At 47.3% G+C, this 16,177-nt stretch overlaps 1 long non-coding RNA gene across 1 annotated transcript in view; it reads right to left on the bottom strand.

Annotated features, from left to right (window-relative positions):
* LOC138245533 (uncharacterized) overlaps nt 1-16,177 on the bottom strand; it is a 168,163-nt gene that overhangs the window by 58,334 nt on the left and 93,652 nt on the right. Inside the window, exon 3 of the long non-coding RNA XR_011194138.1 lies at nt 16,024-16,141. This is a non-coding gene — a long non-coding RNA (uncharacterized lncRNA). The remainder of the gene's footprint in view (nt 1-16,023; nt 16,142-16,177) is intronic.

The raw sequence follows: 16,177 nt of genomic DNA, 5'->3' as shown, positions 1-16,177 counted from the left end.
CGCTGAACAGTCCAGACCCGCCATGTCAAAGCACTGCTGAACAGGGCAAAGACCGCCATGTCAAAGCACTGCTGAACAGTCCAGACCCGCCACAGCAAAGCACCGCTGAACAGGGCAAAGACCGCCATGTCAATGCACCGCTGAACAGGGCAAAGACCGCCATGTCAAAGCACCGCTGAACAGTCCAAACCCGCCATGACAAAGCACCGCTGAACAGGGCAAAGACCGCCATGTCAAACCACCGCTGAACAGTCCAGACCCGCCATGGCAAAGCACCGCTGAACAGAGCAAAGACCGCCATGTCAAAGCACCGCTGAACAGTCCAGACCCGCCATGGCAAAGCACAGCTGAACAGGGCAAAGACCGCCAGGTCAATGCACCGCTGAACAGGGCAAAGACCGCCATGTCAAAGCACCGCTGAACAGTCCAGACCCGCCATGGCAAAGCACCGCTGAACAGGGCAAAGACTGCCATGTCAAAGCACCGCTGAACAGTCCAGACCCGCCATGGCAAAGCACCGCTGAACAGGGCAAAGACCGCCATGTCAATGCACCGCTGAACAGGGCAAAGACCGCCATGTCAATGCACCGCTGAACAGAGCAAACACTGCCATGTCAATGCACCGCTGAACAGGGCAAACACCGCCATGTCAATGCACCGCTGAACAGGGCAAAGACCGCCATGTCAATGCAACGCTGAACAGTCCTGAACTGCCATGTCAAAGCACCGCTGAATAGGGCATGCACCGTGTAGGAATGAATGGACCGCCACATCAGGCATCCTTATCCCATGTGCAGCTGGGACAGTCGAAGGACAGGAACTTTCACGGGGAGACTCATCCCGTCTGGGCACCAGTCCCCCACCAGAACCAGTGGAGACCTGCATCTACTTGAGAGACTGTGGCTTTGCACTCCCCAGGATGGTACAGTGGGCAACCCACCCACTGTAGAGACTTGAGAGACTGTGGCTTTGCACTCCCAAGGATGGCACAGTGGGCAAACCACCCACTGTAGAGACTTGAGAGACTGTGGCTTTGCACTCCCCAGGATACATCAATGGGCATGGAGCCCCGTCGTGGATCTGGCTTTGCATTCATGTGGCTGCGGTGCCCCCCCTTCCCTTCCCCCTGAGGTGCCTGTAGTGTTTCCATCTGATGCCCCGGCAGTGTTCTCTCCGATTTTGGTCAGGTATCTATTGTGGGCCTCGCCCATGTATTTTTGGACTGTTGGTGCACAGACATTGTTGTGTACATATCTGCACTACTTCTCGGATTGTATGTGTAAATAAGAGTGATTTAGAGATATATATCTGTATATTTTTGTATGACATGTATATTGGCAAATTACAATGTTTGCCCGAATTTCGCATTGTCTTTGCATTCTTCCGGGGGGATTGTAGGTTGTTAATGTGATTTTTGTGACTGCATTGGTGTGTATGTTGTATAATGGGAAGGTGGGGGTGTTTGGTGGGTGTCCCCCTGACTTTTGCCTCCCCCCGTGTCGTAGATGCAGTACTCACCGGTATCTTCTGCGCCTACGTAGCTGTTGGTCGTAAAGGAGCAGAAAGACTATCGCAGGGAGTATTTGTAGTTCAGGCTCCATGGTGTCCTCGTTCCTCGTGGGATGTGGTCAGGTGAGCGTTTTCCCATTGCAGAAACTGTTTCCGCCCTGTTTTTATCCACGGTGAATCCGCCCCGGAAAAGGTGGCAGATTGGAGGGTTGTAATGTAGAACTCAGTATATATACCACAGCTATGAATGTTCAATTCAAGATAAAAATAAATACACACATATATATATATATATATATATATATATATATATATATATATATATATATATATATATATATATATATATATAAAATGTCCTTTTCACTAACTTAATTTGTAAAGGAAAAGTATTTACGATGAATACAACTATATGCATGAAACAGCTACATACATATATATACAGGATCAAGGATGCGCACCCAAAGAGATCTTGGCTTGACCAGTCAGGCAACGGGGAGGCGGGTGGGACCGTGAGGAATCCACAGGTAGTTACTGTATCCACCAGAAAAAGCGTTACCGAAGGTAAGTAACTTATTCTTCTGATGGATACACCTACCTGTGGATTCCTCACCTAAAGAATAGAGTCCCCAAGCAGTGTAACCTCCGGTGGCGGGTGCCCGAATGGTCAAACCAAGAAATCTTGCAGCACCGAGCGAGCAAAATGGCCATCCCTCCTAACCTCAGAGTCCAAACAGTAATGTTTGGCAAAAGTATGGAGGGACGCCCAAGTCGCTGCCCTGCAGAGGTCAGCCACAGGAACACCTCTAGCCAAAGCCGATGAAGCTGCTTTGGCTCTGGTGGAATGGGCACGAAGCCCCACAGGTGGATCCCTCTTCGCCAAAGAATAGCAGATCTTAATACATAGAATGACCCACCTGGATAGCGTTCTCTTGTGGACCGCTCTACCTTTCCTCTTCCCCACGTATCCAACGAAAAGCTGTTCATCCTGTCTGAACTCTTTCGTCCTGGCGACGTAGAAGCTCAGAGCTCTTCGTGGATCCAGCCGGTGGAGCCTCTCATCCTCCTTGGATGGGTGAGGTGGAGGGTAAAAGGAAGAGAGAGTAATCGACTGCCCCAGGTGGAAGGGTGTAACAACCTTCGGAAGGAAAGCTGCCTTGGTCCTCAACACCACTTTGTCCTTAAAGAAAGAAAGGTATGGGGTCCCCACAGAAAGAGCCTGAAGCTCGCTGACCCTTCTGGCAGATGTTATGGCCACCAGGAAAACAGTTTTGAATACTAGGTACCGTAAAGAACACGAGTGCATTGGTTCGAACGGAGCCCCCATAAGAAAAAGTTAAGACTAAGTTAAGGTCCCACTGAGGCATAACGAATGGCGTGGCGTGGGTGGATACCTATTAGTGAGTCCCTTTAGAAACTTTAAAACAATTGGTGATTTAAAGAAGGATGGTTGATCAGGAAGGCACAGAAAAGCAGATAGTGCAGACAGATAACCTTTAACAGTGGCAATTGCAAAACCTTTCTGTGCCAGATAGGGTGCAAATGACAAAATGTCAGATAAACCAGCTTTTAAAGGATCTAAACTATTCTCTCCACACCAGCTTGTAGATTTAGCCCAACGATTAGCATAGATTGACTTGGTGGAGTGTCGCCTGGCCGATAAAATAACTTCCACCACATCTGGAGGGAGAGAAAAGGAACTCAGATTGCCCCGTTCAATCTCCAGGCATGAAGATGCAGGCTCTGGAGGTGGGGGTGTAGAATCTGCCCCTGCGACTGCGAGAGGAGGTCCACCCTGCAAGGGAGACGGAGCGGAGGGCACTGAGAGAGTTGGAGTAGGTCCGAATACCACACCCTTCTCGGCCAATCCGGAGCTATTAGGATGACTTGAGCTCAGTCTTGGCGGATCTTCCTGAGAACTCGAGGAATCAAGGGTATGGGGGAAACGCGTAAAGTAACTGACCCTTCCAGGTCATCTGAAACGCGTCCCCCAAAGCTCCTTGCACCGGATACTGGAGGCTGCAAAATAGCGGGCACTGCGCATTCTCTTGAGTGGCAAACAGATCTATTTGCGGATATCCCCACATCCTGAAGATACACAGAACTAGATCTGGATGAAGACGCCACTCGTGGTCGACCGAGCTGCGTCGACTGAGAATGTCTGCACGCACGTTCAGGACTCCGGCCAAGTGATGTGCCATCAAGCAGAACTTGTGGTCTTGAAGCCAGGACCAGAGACGAAGAGCTTCTCTGCAGAGAAGATACGACCCCACTCCTCCCTGTTTGTTTATATACCACATTGCGGTCGTGTTGTCTGTTAGAACTTGGATTGACTGACCGCGAATGGAAGGGAGGAGGGCCTTGAGTACCAGACGTACTGTCCGCAATTCTAACAGATTGATATGTAACTTCTGTTCCCCTGGAGACCAAAGGCCCTTGATCTCTAGGTCCCCCAGATGAGCTCCCCACCCTAGAGTGGAAGCATCCGTTACCACTGTGGCCACTGGTGGTGGCAGCGAGAGCGGCCTTCCTTGAGACAGGTTGTCGACCGCTCCCCACCACTGAAGATCCACTGCAGTGTCTCTGGAGATCTTTATTGAGTCCTCGAGATCCCCTTTGTGCTGAAACCACTGCCTGCGGACGTACCACTTAAGAGCCCTCATGTGCCAGCGTGCATGAGTGACCAACAGTATGCAAGAAGTGAACAGACCGAGCAGACGAAGGACCGTGAGGACTGGAACTACCGCTCCATTTCGAAACATTGGAATCAACGCCTGAATGTCCTGGACCCGCTGGGGTGGAGGAAAGGCCCGATTCAATGTCGTGTCCAATACTTCCCCTATGAACAGGAGGCGTTGAGAGGGCTCCAGGTGAGATTTGGGTACATTGACTGAAAAACCCAGGTCGTACAACAATTGAGTCATCGACTGGAGATGGCACCGCACGAGCTCCGGAGTTTTGGCCTTGATCAACCAATCGTCCAGATAGGGAAACACAGCTATCCGCCTTCTTCTGAGCTCTGCTGCTACCACCGCCATCACCTTTGTGAAGAATCGAGGTGCTGAAGTAAGACCGAAAGGGAGGACCGCAAACTGATAATGCTGCGATCCCACTACAATCCGGAGATACTTCCTGTGTGATTTGAGGATCGGAATATGAAAATACGCATCCTGCAAATCGACCGACACCATCCAGTCTCCTTCGTTCAACGCCAAAAGAACCTGTGAGAGGATCAGCATTTTGACCTGTTTGAGGAACCAATTCAAAATCCTCAAGTCCAAAATCGGTCTCAGCCGACCATCCTTTTTGGGAATCAGGAAGTATCTTGAGTAACAACCCTGACCCCTCTCTTGCTCGGGAACCAACTCTATCGCACCTTTTGCTAATAGGGATAATACCTCCTGCTGTAATAGGAGAAGATGGTCTTCCGAACAGAAGGATGGGCAGGGAGGGAAGGTAGGAGGGAATTCCTGAAAGGGAAGAGTGTACCCCTTCTTCACAATATCGATGACCCAGGAGTCCGATGTTATAACCTCCCACATTGGAAGAAAATGGGCAATTCTCCCCCCTACCGGAGACAAGTGGACAGGGAGTGGAGGAGGACTATGGCTGCTTTCCATGCTGCACCCCTCCAGAGGAAGAGGAAGAGGCAGAGTGCTGCAAGGTGGCTCCTCTCGTACGGACTCTGCCCCTGCCCCTGAAGGAGCTGTATGGCAGTTGTAGAAGCAGATTGTTGTGGTCCTTGCAATCTTCCACGAAAGGAACCACGTCCAAATCCTTTAAACCTCCGAAAGCCTCTAAAGGAGGATGAGGCTGACGATTGGAGTCCCAAAGATCTAGCAGTTGCTCTGCTTTCTTTAAAAACGCTCCAGGGCAGAGTCAGCCTTTGTGCCGAAGAGCTTCTCTCCATCAAATGGAAGATCTAGAAGTGTGGCCTGCACGTCCGACGAGAAGCCAGATGACCGTAGCCAAGACTGCCGTCTAGAAACTATGGTCGTGCCCATAGCCCTAGCCACCGAGTCCGAAGTATCCAATCCCGACTGGATCACCTGTGTCGCAGCCGCCTGGGCATCCGCCAACAGCTGCAACATCTCCTAGGACAAATTAGGGTGGCCCTTCGCCTCTTCCATAAGGGCATGGAAGTAACGCCCCAGTATGCAAGTTGCATTGGAAGATTTTAGGGCCATACTGCAAGATGAAAAGGTCTTTTTCGCAGTATGGTCAATCTTTTTTGACTCCCTGTCCGCAGGGGTCCCAGGAAACAAGCCAGCAGAGGATCTAGACGAACAAGAGGCTTGCACCACAAGACTCTCCGGAGTTGGTTGTCTGGAGAGAAACACCGGATCCCCAGGCGCTGTCCTGTACCGACGAGCCACCGCTCTGTTGACTGCCGCGGTGGATACAGGTTTCAGCCAGATATCCTTAATGGGGTCCAGCAAAGCCTCATTGAATGGCAAAAGAGGCTCAGCAGAAGCAGACGCCGGGTGCAGAACCTCTGTTAATAAATTTCTCTTGACCTCCGCAGTAGGAAGGGGAAGATCCAAAAAGTCTGCAGCCTTACGAATGACTGCGTGGAAAGAAGCAGCTTCCTCCGTGACCTCTCCAGGGGAAGCTAGATCCCATTCCGGGGTAGTGTCCAGGCCACGAGCTGAATCCAGTCCCTGGAAGTCACCTGAGGGCTCTACAACTTCACCTTCCTCCAGGTGTTGCCTCGCGTACTCTTCTTCCTCCAAGAGTCGAAGAGCCAGACGTCTTGATTTAAGTCTTGACTCCAAGCCTGGAGTCGACAAGGCGTCAGCCGACGCCAAAGATCTTCGCCGGCGCCGATCCCTGGATCCACGCCGGAACCCCCAAATCATAGACCAAAGGGCCAGACGGACCTGCATGACTTCCACCCGGCGTCATGGAAGCAAAAATGTTATACATTGCGTTTAAAAACGCTGCAGGGTCCGGTCCCGGAGTCGGGAAAGCCGGGTACTGCTGCACCGGCGCCGGCATAGCTGCTGAGGAGGGTCCAGGTAACTCCTGGCCAGGAGAACCTTCAGGCCCCTGGGGAGGCTCGACCTCGAAGATCGACCCGGGTGACGTCAGGGTCGTCGGAGGCGGAGGGGTGACGGTCGGGCTTATCTCCCACGTTGGACGACGCCGGGCCGACGGAGAAGCCGATCTTGATCTGGACCGTCCCTTGCTCGATCGGCGCCGAGATCCATGACGGTGCCGAGAGTCACTATGATGATGACGAGACTTCGAGGATCTCGACGAAGGCTCCCTCCTATGACGCCTCTCCTTCTTCTTCTTGGACCGAGCCAAGAACAATTTCGCCTCCCTCTCCTTAAGTGCCTTAGGGTTCATGCGTTGACATGAACCGCATGGCTCGACCTCATGGTCGGAACTAAGGCACCAGAGGCAGTTTTCGTGGGGGTCGGTAACCGACATCCGACCCCCGCACTGGCTACAAGGTTTGAAGCCAGATTTTCTAGGCTGCGACATCGTAACTGTCATTGGAAACAGTAGCTCCCTGTGAGCCTCGAAGAATTAACCGTTACTCGGGCACGGAAAAAAGGGAACTGACGTCTGCACGTCGACGAGGGCTTCTTATTGCCTGGATGACGTCATGTGGTGTCGCGTGGAGTCGGGCGATTGTGACGTCATCGTCGACGTGCAGAGCTAGAAGAAATTTCCGTCGAGGCTGGCGCGAGGGGAGAATTCTTTAGGTGAGGAATCCACAGGTAGGTGTATCCATCAGAAAAGAATAATACTGACCTTACCAGTATATTCACTAAAGTGGTTCCCTACTAATCCCAAGCGGCATATCAATGACTGAAACCCAGCCAATGCAGATTTAACAAAGAACATGATTGCCGGGGAACCAGAATCTAAATAGTCTACCAGAGGCTCAAATGACACACAGATGTAAATAATATCTTGCACTCTAAAAACGATATTGTCTTGCAGTGAAATGACAACTATGAATCAGCAGACGTGATGCCGCAGTTGGCAGGGGTACCAGCCCTGGGAACAACAATGACTACTGTGCAAAGCCTGTCTTCCAAACAGCCCAGGATCCTGGTTGCTGGCTCCGTAGGGGAGCCCGGGCCAGCGCCTGACCTCAATCCGCTGGCCCCGATTTTTCAGAAGGTAGGTAGTAATGTTGGTTGGAAAATTTCTAATCGGGGGTCTACGCCAAGGAACCATGAGTTGGCTGGCCGGAAAGTGGCTGACTGTTGTCTAGAGTTCATTGATCTCTTCCCAGATACTGGCTCTGCGAAGCTCCTAAATAGGTCATGACTGCTAGATCTTTTTTGTGCAATTCCTGAGCTAAGCGTGGTCTCTTCAGGTGATATGAGGATAGCAAGACTGAATAATCAGCAACCTGGGTTAAGTTCAAGAGGGAATAATGCCCACTCCTCCAAGGTTGAGTTGTCTTGCCCTGCTCAGGTTTCAGCCTAGAAGAAGCAGCTCTACCAGGACAGCACTGACCCCATACAGCACTTCCTGTATTGGAGGCCCCCTAATTCAAAGACCACTTGAGGGAGCGGCGAAGAGTGACCTATTGATTATCAATAAAGTAGTCCCAGAAAATCTGCATATCACTCCGAGTAAGAACAGCAGGATAATTAAGTTTACAATTCCAGGGGCTAAAGAGGTCAAGATGGACTTTAAAGATTGTTCATGGATAGCAGCATTGGCCTCCTGTTCTAGAAAGCCTTTCAGAGGAGAGGCAGACTGAATATGGGATAATTTGTCCCCCATGCTTGCTCACGCGTCTCTTATGGGGGCACAGATGGCTAATCAGGTCAATGCCTCTATCATCATTGTTGCAAATTCTAAGGGGGGTATCACAGTGTTCAAATATGGATAGCCAATTAAATGCTGGAAGATTAGAAAATAATAAGAACCAGATACATATAGTGTCCTGGAATGTTGCTGGGATTAGAAAGTAAATTAGCTGAGGATGATTGGAGTCGGCTAACAGAGTCTCATGATACTTGTCTCTTTCAAGAGACTTGGTACAAAGACCCCATTCACAGTAAGGTTATACTAGATTCCATAAGAATGCAGTTAGGCAAAAAAAGGAGGCGACCAGGTGTAGCTATTTGGGCCACGGTCGCTCTTCAATGTGAAATTAGCCCTATTCCTATTGAATCCATAGATTTACTGACCTTAACCCTTAAATTTGCCACAGTGACCCTGTCACTTTTGAATGTATACAATTGAGTGGAGGACCAGTCCGGCTAAACAAATACATTGATTGAACTAGAATCCTTATCTGCTGATTTTCCAAATGACTCCTATGTTTTCGTAGCTGGGGATCTTAACACTACATTTGAACCTTTATCAGCATATGGCCTTGACTTAACGTCTGAGATCGACTTGCAAAGGCACATCCCTCAAGTAGACCTACCCATGTCAGACGGTCACTACATGTGGCACAATTGGCGGTACTTGCTCTTAATTTCGATTTTAGAGCTGCCAATGGCAGGACCCCCTCGGATCTACAGGGTAAACCGAATTTTAACCTAGCAGGCTGCTCTAGTAGAATCAACTATTTCATGGTAAGAGTTAACTTCTGGCCCTTTGTTAAAGACATGGAAGTTTTGGAAAGGAAGGACAGCAATCACAATGTGCTTACCTTATATCTAGAAGGGTGTTTGGGAAGACAGTCTGTTCTTTATGGTTAGCGGGATGTGGGGAGGTATCTTATGCAAACAATGGTAAAACCATCAGATGGAAGTGGGTATAGAGGAATCCTATGGTTTCAGATAGAGCCATTAATCTGGCTAGCGAGGCAATAGTTAAGCTTACTAATAGTGATGATGTGAATAGCTTCGAAGCAATTCTAGAAGTGCATGATCAATTATTTAATAACATAAGGAGCTTTTTAGCTAATATGAGGAAGTTAATGAAGAAGGAGCCAATGGGGATTCCTTGGTGTAATAAAGCACGTAGGGCAGCTAAGGCTCATCTTCTCGATGCTGCCAAAACTGGCTGCAGAAACCTACTTGTAAAATCAAGGCAGGCTTATAGGAGGGAGTCAATCAAGCCCAAGAGACAGTGGGAAAACTCCTTCTGGGCTTCCCTGAAGGATTCCTTAGTCAATAGGGATACCAAAGCTTTTTGGAACTTTGATTCCATTTTTAAGAGGGTGCCTAATAGGAGTGTCAAGTTTTGTGTACAATCCCAACAGTGGGTTTACCATTTTGGTAGTCTCTATAAGGTAGATTGCAACCAGGTTAGGATAGATTTGGTGCAGCCTTCTGAGCAGATATATTTAGTTAATGGTAAGCACCTTCCTGTGAAGCTAGGGTTCAGTGAGACTATGTTAGCTATTTCTTCCAGTTTAGCAGCAAATGCCCCTGGTCCTGATATGCTGACCAATGACCTTTATTTATGTAACATAGAAGGAACTCACATTAACATTCTGTCAAATGCAATCTTATCTGGTATGGAGAGCCACAAATCTTGGAATGTAGCAGCAATAGTCCTGATATATAAAAAAGGGGATTGCTGTGATCCAAGTAACTAGAGAACTATCAGTTTGCTAGATGTTCTTCAGAAAATCTTTTGTAAACAGATTCTGGTTCATCTAAATAGGTGGATTGAGGACTATGATATCCTCTCTGACCTTCAGACGGGCCTCAAAAGCAAAACTAGCACTGTGGACCAGGTCTTCCGGTTTATTTCCATCTGCTGAAAAGCTGCGCTTACAGACAGGGGCAAACTTTATGTTGCCTTTGTCGATTTGCATGCTGCTTTTGACCTGGTCCCCACACCAAAACTCTGGATGATGTTAGAGGAAGAGGGTATGCCAGCTAACCTCTTGAATATACTTATTCGGATCCAGCCTGAAAATTATGCGCGGGTTCGGTGGGGTTATTGTGGCCAATTAACTGAGCCCTTTGGTAATTACCGTGTGGTCAGGCAAGAGTGTGTCCTTGTTCCCACCCTTTCCGCACTATAAAAACATGGAGCAGTGGATTGTGTGAATAGGGATGGTTGTGGCTTTCCCAAAATGGGTGGTAGGAGGTTTCCGGACCTCCTTTTTGTCAATAACACCCTCTTACTGTTCATGTCCTCTCAGAGCCTGCAAAAGCTTCTAGACCTATTTTGTATGGTCTGTTCTGAAAGGAGGGGCTGGAGATGAATAGTACTAAAACCAAATTTATGTTGCTTGGTCCAGTGAGGCACAGAGGAGTATTAAGGACCATTAAAGTTGGCACTACTGTAATTGATCAGGTATATCACTTTGATCATGTGGGTGCAAGACTTTCTCACAACCTGAATTGGGGGTTACAAGTCCAGAAGTCATATGCAACTCTCATCCAGTACTCTGCTGCTGCAGCACAAATACACAGGAAAACCCATTCTAGAAGCAGGGTGCCTACTTTGAAAACCTATAATATGCTTTCTCACAAGACTATTAGGTCTCCCGGCGAGTACCCCAATGACTCCTCTTTGTTTCAATCCGGCCCACAAATGTGTTCACAACAAAACTGACTGTAGAATTCTTACTTTTTGGTACAGGCTGTGGACCACAGTAGAGATAAGATCTTACTGTGTTGGGCCAACTCCTCTGTTATCTGCAAGCTGTGTGCGTAAAATCCCCAGGTTGAACTTTTTACATTTGCTTTTGGAAAAATTGGGACTCCTTAGATTCTGGTTCTCCCTTGAAGAGATATGTACAATGTCTCTGGACCACAGCTTGTTTTTTTGGCCAGCGTATTGTTTAAACAGATCAAAGTGGATATTCCCCTTTTACAGGAATCTGGGGACTAGGTGGTACATGCAGGCCTGGAGAATTCTTTCTACAGATCTAAGGAGAGTGACAGTATTTTCACTGCCCAGATTCTTATTTGTGATATGGCTTGTGCGCTTGAAGGTCATTCAAGTTGGCAAGGCTATCGCAGGTATTCACCCTTCTTTTGATTAGTGGGTGATTGATTATGTTAATGCTCTTAGGGTGTCTCAGAATCTGAGTCTATAGTCTTATTGAGGTGGGCCAGGTTTGGTTGTATATTTGTATATTGTCAATCTATCTATTTCTAGTATTTGTGTATTGCGTTGGTGAGCCTAATGCTTATTTGCACATGTTGAGACCTTGCATTTTTTCTCAATATCAATGTTTACAATTTATTTTGTGAAGCTACTCCTTTGAAGCCTTACATTGCCTGGCTACCTTTCTGTTCTTTTTGCATACTTTCATGCATGATCGAACCTCCCCGGGTTGAGCACCCTTTTGCTGGTTTTAAAAATTGTTTTATTTTTATTGTATTGGGTTATTTGATTTTACTGTTGTTTTTCTTTTTTTTCTGCATTTTTATATGACATGATGCATTATATGAAACCAGCATCTGTTCCATGTTTGTTTCCTTTTTTGCTTGTTTCATGATGGTTTTATATTTGTATGTACTTTTATCATCCTGGAGATCAAAATAAAGGGGGTCATTCTGACCCTGGCGGTGCTTCCTGGCCAATTCTGACCGCCGCGGTAAAGCCGCGGTCAGAAAAGGGAAACCGGCGGTTTCCCGCCGGTTTTTCCCTGGCCATAGGAATCCTCCATGGCGGCGCTGCAAGCAGCGCCGCCATGGGGATTCCGACCCCCTTCCCGCCATCCTGTTCCTGGCGGTTCTTACCGCCAGGAACAGGATGGCGGGAACGGGTGTCGTGGGGCCCCTGGGGGCCCCTGCACTGCCAATGCCACTGGCAAGGGCAGTGCAGGGGCCCCCTAACAGGACCCCATAATGATTTTCAGTGTCTGCTTAGCAGACACTGAAAATCGCGACGGGTACCACTGCACCCGTCGCACCCCAGCAACTCCGCTGGCTCCATTCGGAGCCGGCTTCATCGTTGCTGGGTCTTTTCCGCTGGGCGGGCGGGCGGTCGCCCGCCCGCCCAGCGGGAAAGTCAGAATGACCGCCGCGGTCATTTGACCGTGGTGCGGTCTTCTGGCGGGGGAACTTTGGCGGGCGGCCTCCGCCGCCCGCCGAAGTTGGAATGACCCCCAAAGTGTCTAAGAATTCTGTTCCAAGCAAACGTGGACATATTATCTTTTTGAATGGAGCAAAAGGCATAGAATTTTTTGAAGACTCCAGAGATAATGGCCCACCTGCTCTATCAATCTAGAGGGAACGGGAAAATATGCCTCTGGCCCTGCTATGGAGACAAAAGATGGAGCAAACTACAGTTGAGCACATTCCAACATCAGTACAGAGATGTCGTCATTGTGATACCCTGAAACGTTCCCTTTTGAAGAACAATGCCTGAATTCAAGATCTGCCTCAATATAATCTTTGAAACTACACTTCAGATTTGGCCATTCATCCTCACCCTGCTTATACATCGCCTCTTGCCCTCTTGATTTTCAAGTTATTCCCTGTCTATTCTGATGGTACATTTGGATCAAATCTAGACTTAAAGTCCATACCCTCAGAAATCTAGGAAATGTAAGGACATCTTAGACAGGACAATTCAAATGCCCTCCCACCCACTGCAGAGTCTGGGGTGGGAGGTAGAAGGAGAGGCAGGACAAACTAAAGGTGAGAGTGCAACACTATGTAATAGGACCAGTAGCGGCTGGTGACTGCTGGTGGCTTTGGCTCAACTTCCAGTCAGTCAGTGAGCTGACCTTCTCAGTGGGTTTGAAAGGGGGCTCACTCAGTCCTGTTCTGACTCTCTCGGTTTCACTCTCTAACCCACTCACTTTGTCTGATTCTCATTCATTCTCACGCAGCCCCACTCAAGCTCATTCAATCTGTCTTACTCGGACTTCCCTACCACTCAACCTCACACTGATGCCTCAGTCTCACTCATATCCGCTTATCCCCACTTAGTGGGACTCGTGCTGACTCACTCATTTTATGACTCCGTCTCGTTCTGTCTCAGTCCTTCTCTGACTCATTCGGTCTCCTTTATTCTCTCACTCACTCAGACTCTTACTCGCTCAGTCTTACTCATTCTTAGCCAGTCTCACTCTGTCCCACTCATTTTCATCCTCCATCAGTCAATCAATCAATCTTAATGTGATTTGTTCAATCTCACTGACTCCTTATCTAGTCTCAATCATTCTCACTAATTCTTACTCAGTCTGGCTCATTCATACTCACTCTGACAAAATCAGTCTCACTGATTCTCACTCTGTCTCACTCATTCAGACTCACTCAGACTGTGACTCACTAAGTTTTACGCACAATAACAATGACTGCTATTTTCCCTCATAATTATTGTCATACTCCCTCACAGTTATGCTGGCCGTCATTCTCCCTCACAGTAACACTCACTGTCATTCTTCCTCAGTCACATTCAATGTCATCCTACTTCATTAACTTCACTGTCATTCTCCCCCACAATTTCACTCACCACATTTTCCCCCACAGTAACACTTTCAGTCATTCTCCATCACAGATACAGTCACAGTCATTCTCTCACTGGCATTCTCTCTCACAGGGACACTGTCATTCACACTCATGTTCGCTGTTCCTGTCACTTATTCTCACTCACTCCCTCCACTAATTCTCTCACTGTCACTCACACACACACCATCCACATACTATCTCTCAGTCACACTCTTACCGATAAACACACACACTTGCCTATATGCACAGCACACCACGTTTAAAAGCTTTGAAGCTTTTTACTTACCTTGATGCAGGTCTCATTTGGAAGTTTGCCCCTTTCAGCTTCTGGCAGCAGAGCAAGAAACTGTGAACCCGTGCAGTCGGAGATTTAAGGTTTTAGTTTCTGCTGTTTCACCCCACTCTTTCCCAACTCTACATTGAGTTGGTAAAGGGTGAGGTGACACTCTGACTGGAATGTAGTCAGGGGAACTTCAGGGCTTAAGCCTGCAGCGCCCATCTCTATCTTTAGCTGAGATGCCTGGACGCCACAAATGGGGAGGCACAGAGGCGTGTCAGAACCCCAAGGAGCCCTAAGGCAAGGGACTGAATTTATCCAGCCCTGGTCACCTCTCTCTGAAAGCTGGTGCAGGCATCTGTGCGCCTGTGCCAGACATCTAACAGAGACTGTTGCCAGATGGAAGGAGGTCAGAATATTTATTATAACAAGAGTGAATAATAGTTTTTTACACGAACAGGCCAGAAAATAAGAGATGCGTGGCCCCTTCAGCCCGTTAGGGGGAGCCATCACCGAACAGACTACATAATTTGTGTAAGGGTGTTATGGTATCCGAGGAAGGATACATTTTGCTCACAGGGGAGTGAATTATGTTTGATGTGCGCTAGTGATGATTTGTTTATCTAAACAGCAATGAAACTCAAGAGAAAAAAGCTCTTCCTCACATGTTAACTGAACCCATGTCAATGTATACTGAGCGAGTAGCATATGTACCATTAAGTATTACCAATCTAGGCGGACAAGTTTAGCACACTAGCTGGAAGTAGGTCAAAGTCTATCTCACCACATAAAGAGTGAGATCTCACATTTTTCAGGAATTCCAGGAATAACCCGACACTTCAATGGACCTAGATATATTATCAAGAGAAACTAAAATCACACCAGCTCAAATCTAGTAGTTGCAAACTCAACAGTTATTGCAATACCACCCCACAGTAGGTTGCCCCCTGCAACAGTGACATTGTGAAAAAAACTTGCAAATGTGTCAACGACCCACTTTGTGCATATGCGATTCTCATGCCGGTGCAAACCCAATCTGAAGTTTTACTGGACCCACTGGCCAGAATGGAGGTACTGTAGATATTCTTGGATGATAATACTAAATCCCAATGGCACACTAGTTTAATATGTGAGGCCCCTACTGTACAGGTCCAATGATAAAGATGTTGAAAGGGACATTTTGTGCCTGTATGTGAAAACTGGAACTACATCTCAATGCTTATATTTTCCCAGATTAGAGGGAATGCGAAGAACCAAAGAAAGAGCATTTCACAAACTAGAAACCTCTCTGAAACCTTCCTAATATTTCTTTCTGTGGACTCTGATTCTATATGACACAATATACTTAGGTATGTGCCAATACCAGGATTTCATTGGATTCATTGATCTATAAATTTCAGACCAAGTGCAAACTAAAATTTGAGGTGACTTTGAGTGAAATAAGGACAGATGGACAACGAACAGCTACAGCTAGAAGTAGAAAACAGATACCTTGACAACTACCAAACGGTTATTTCATAGGTGAACTATAACGCTGATAATGTGCCATGCACGTCTTATAAAATACACTTAACCACAAAGAAAATGAAACCAAGGTGTTAATGCATTTTTTTCAGATAGTTTTTAGCTTCACCCAAGAAACATAATCGACCTATTTATAAGAGCCACTTCCTCCTTTCCAGTTCCCAGCTCAGGATCCAGAATCATATCTGAAATTGACATCCACAGGCACATATACACCAAGCCAACTGTATAAAAAATTTAATACATCTGCAATGGTGCTTCTTCAGCTCCGAGTATACTAGCAGATTATTTGAGTGTATTTTTAAACATTTATAGACGAGGTGCCATATTCGATGATTAAACTATAGTTAAAACCCTTACCTTATTCTCACATATTATATATTGAGAAGGGACTGGCAAAACTGTGACGTAGGTGGTCAAAGTCCGATACAAATGTAGAGTGCCTATAATGAACAAAAAACGACGTCCAACAATTGACCTGAAAAATATGAGAGTTAAATATATTTTAATAAAG

Source organism: Pleurodeles waltl, chromosome 7 (genome assembly GCF_031143425.1).
Source record: "Pleurodeles waltl isolate 20211129_DDA chromosome 7, aPleWal1.hap1.20221129, whole genome shotgun sequence".
Taxonomy (NCBI): domain Eukaryota; kingdom Metazoa; phylum Chordata; class Amphibia; order Caudata; family Salamandridae; genus Pleurodeles; species Pleurodeles waltl.
Note: the sequence above shows the minus strand (reverse complement) of the source record. Positions and strands in the feature narration are given on the sequence as shown.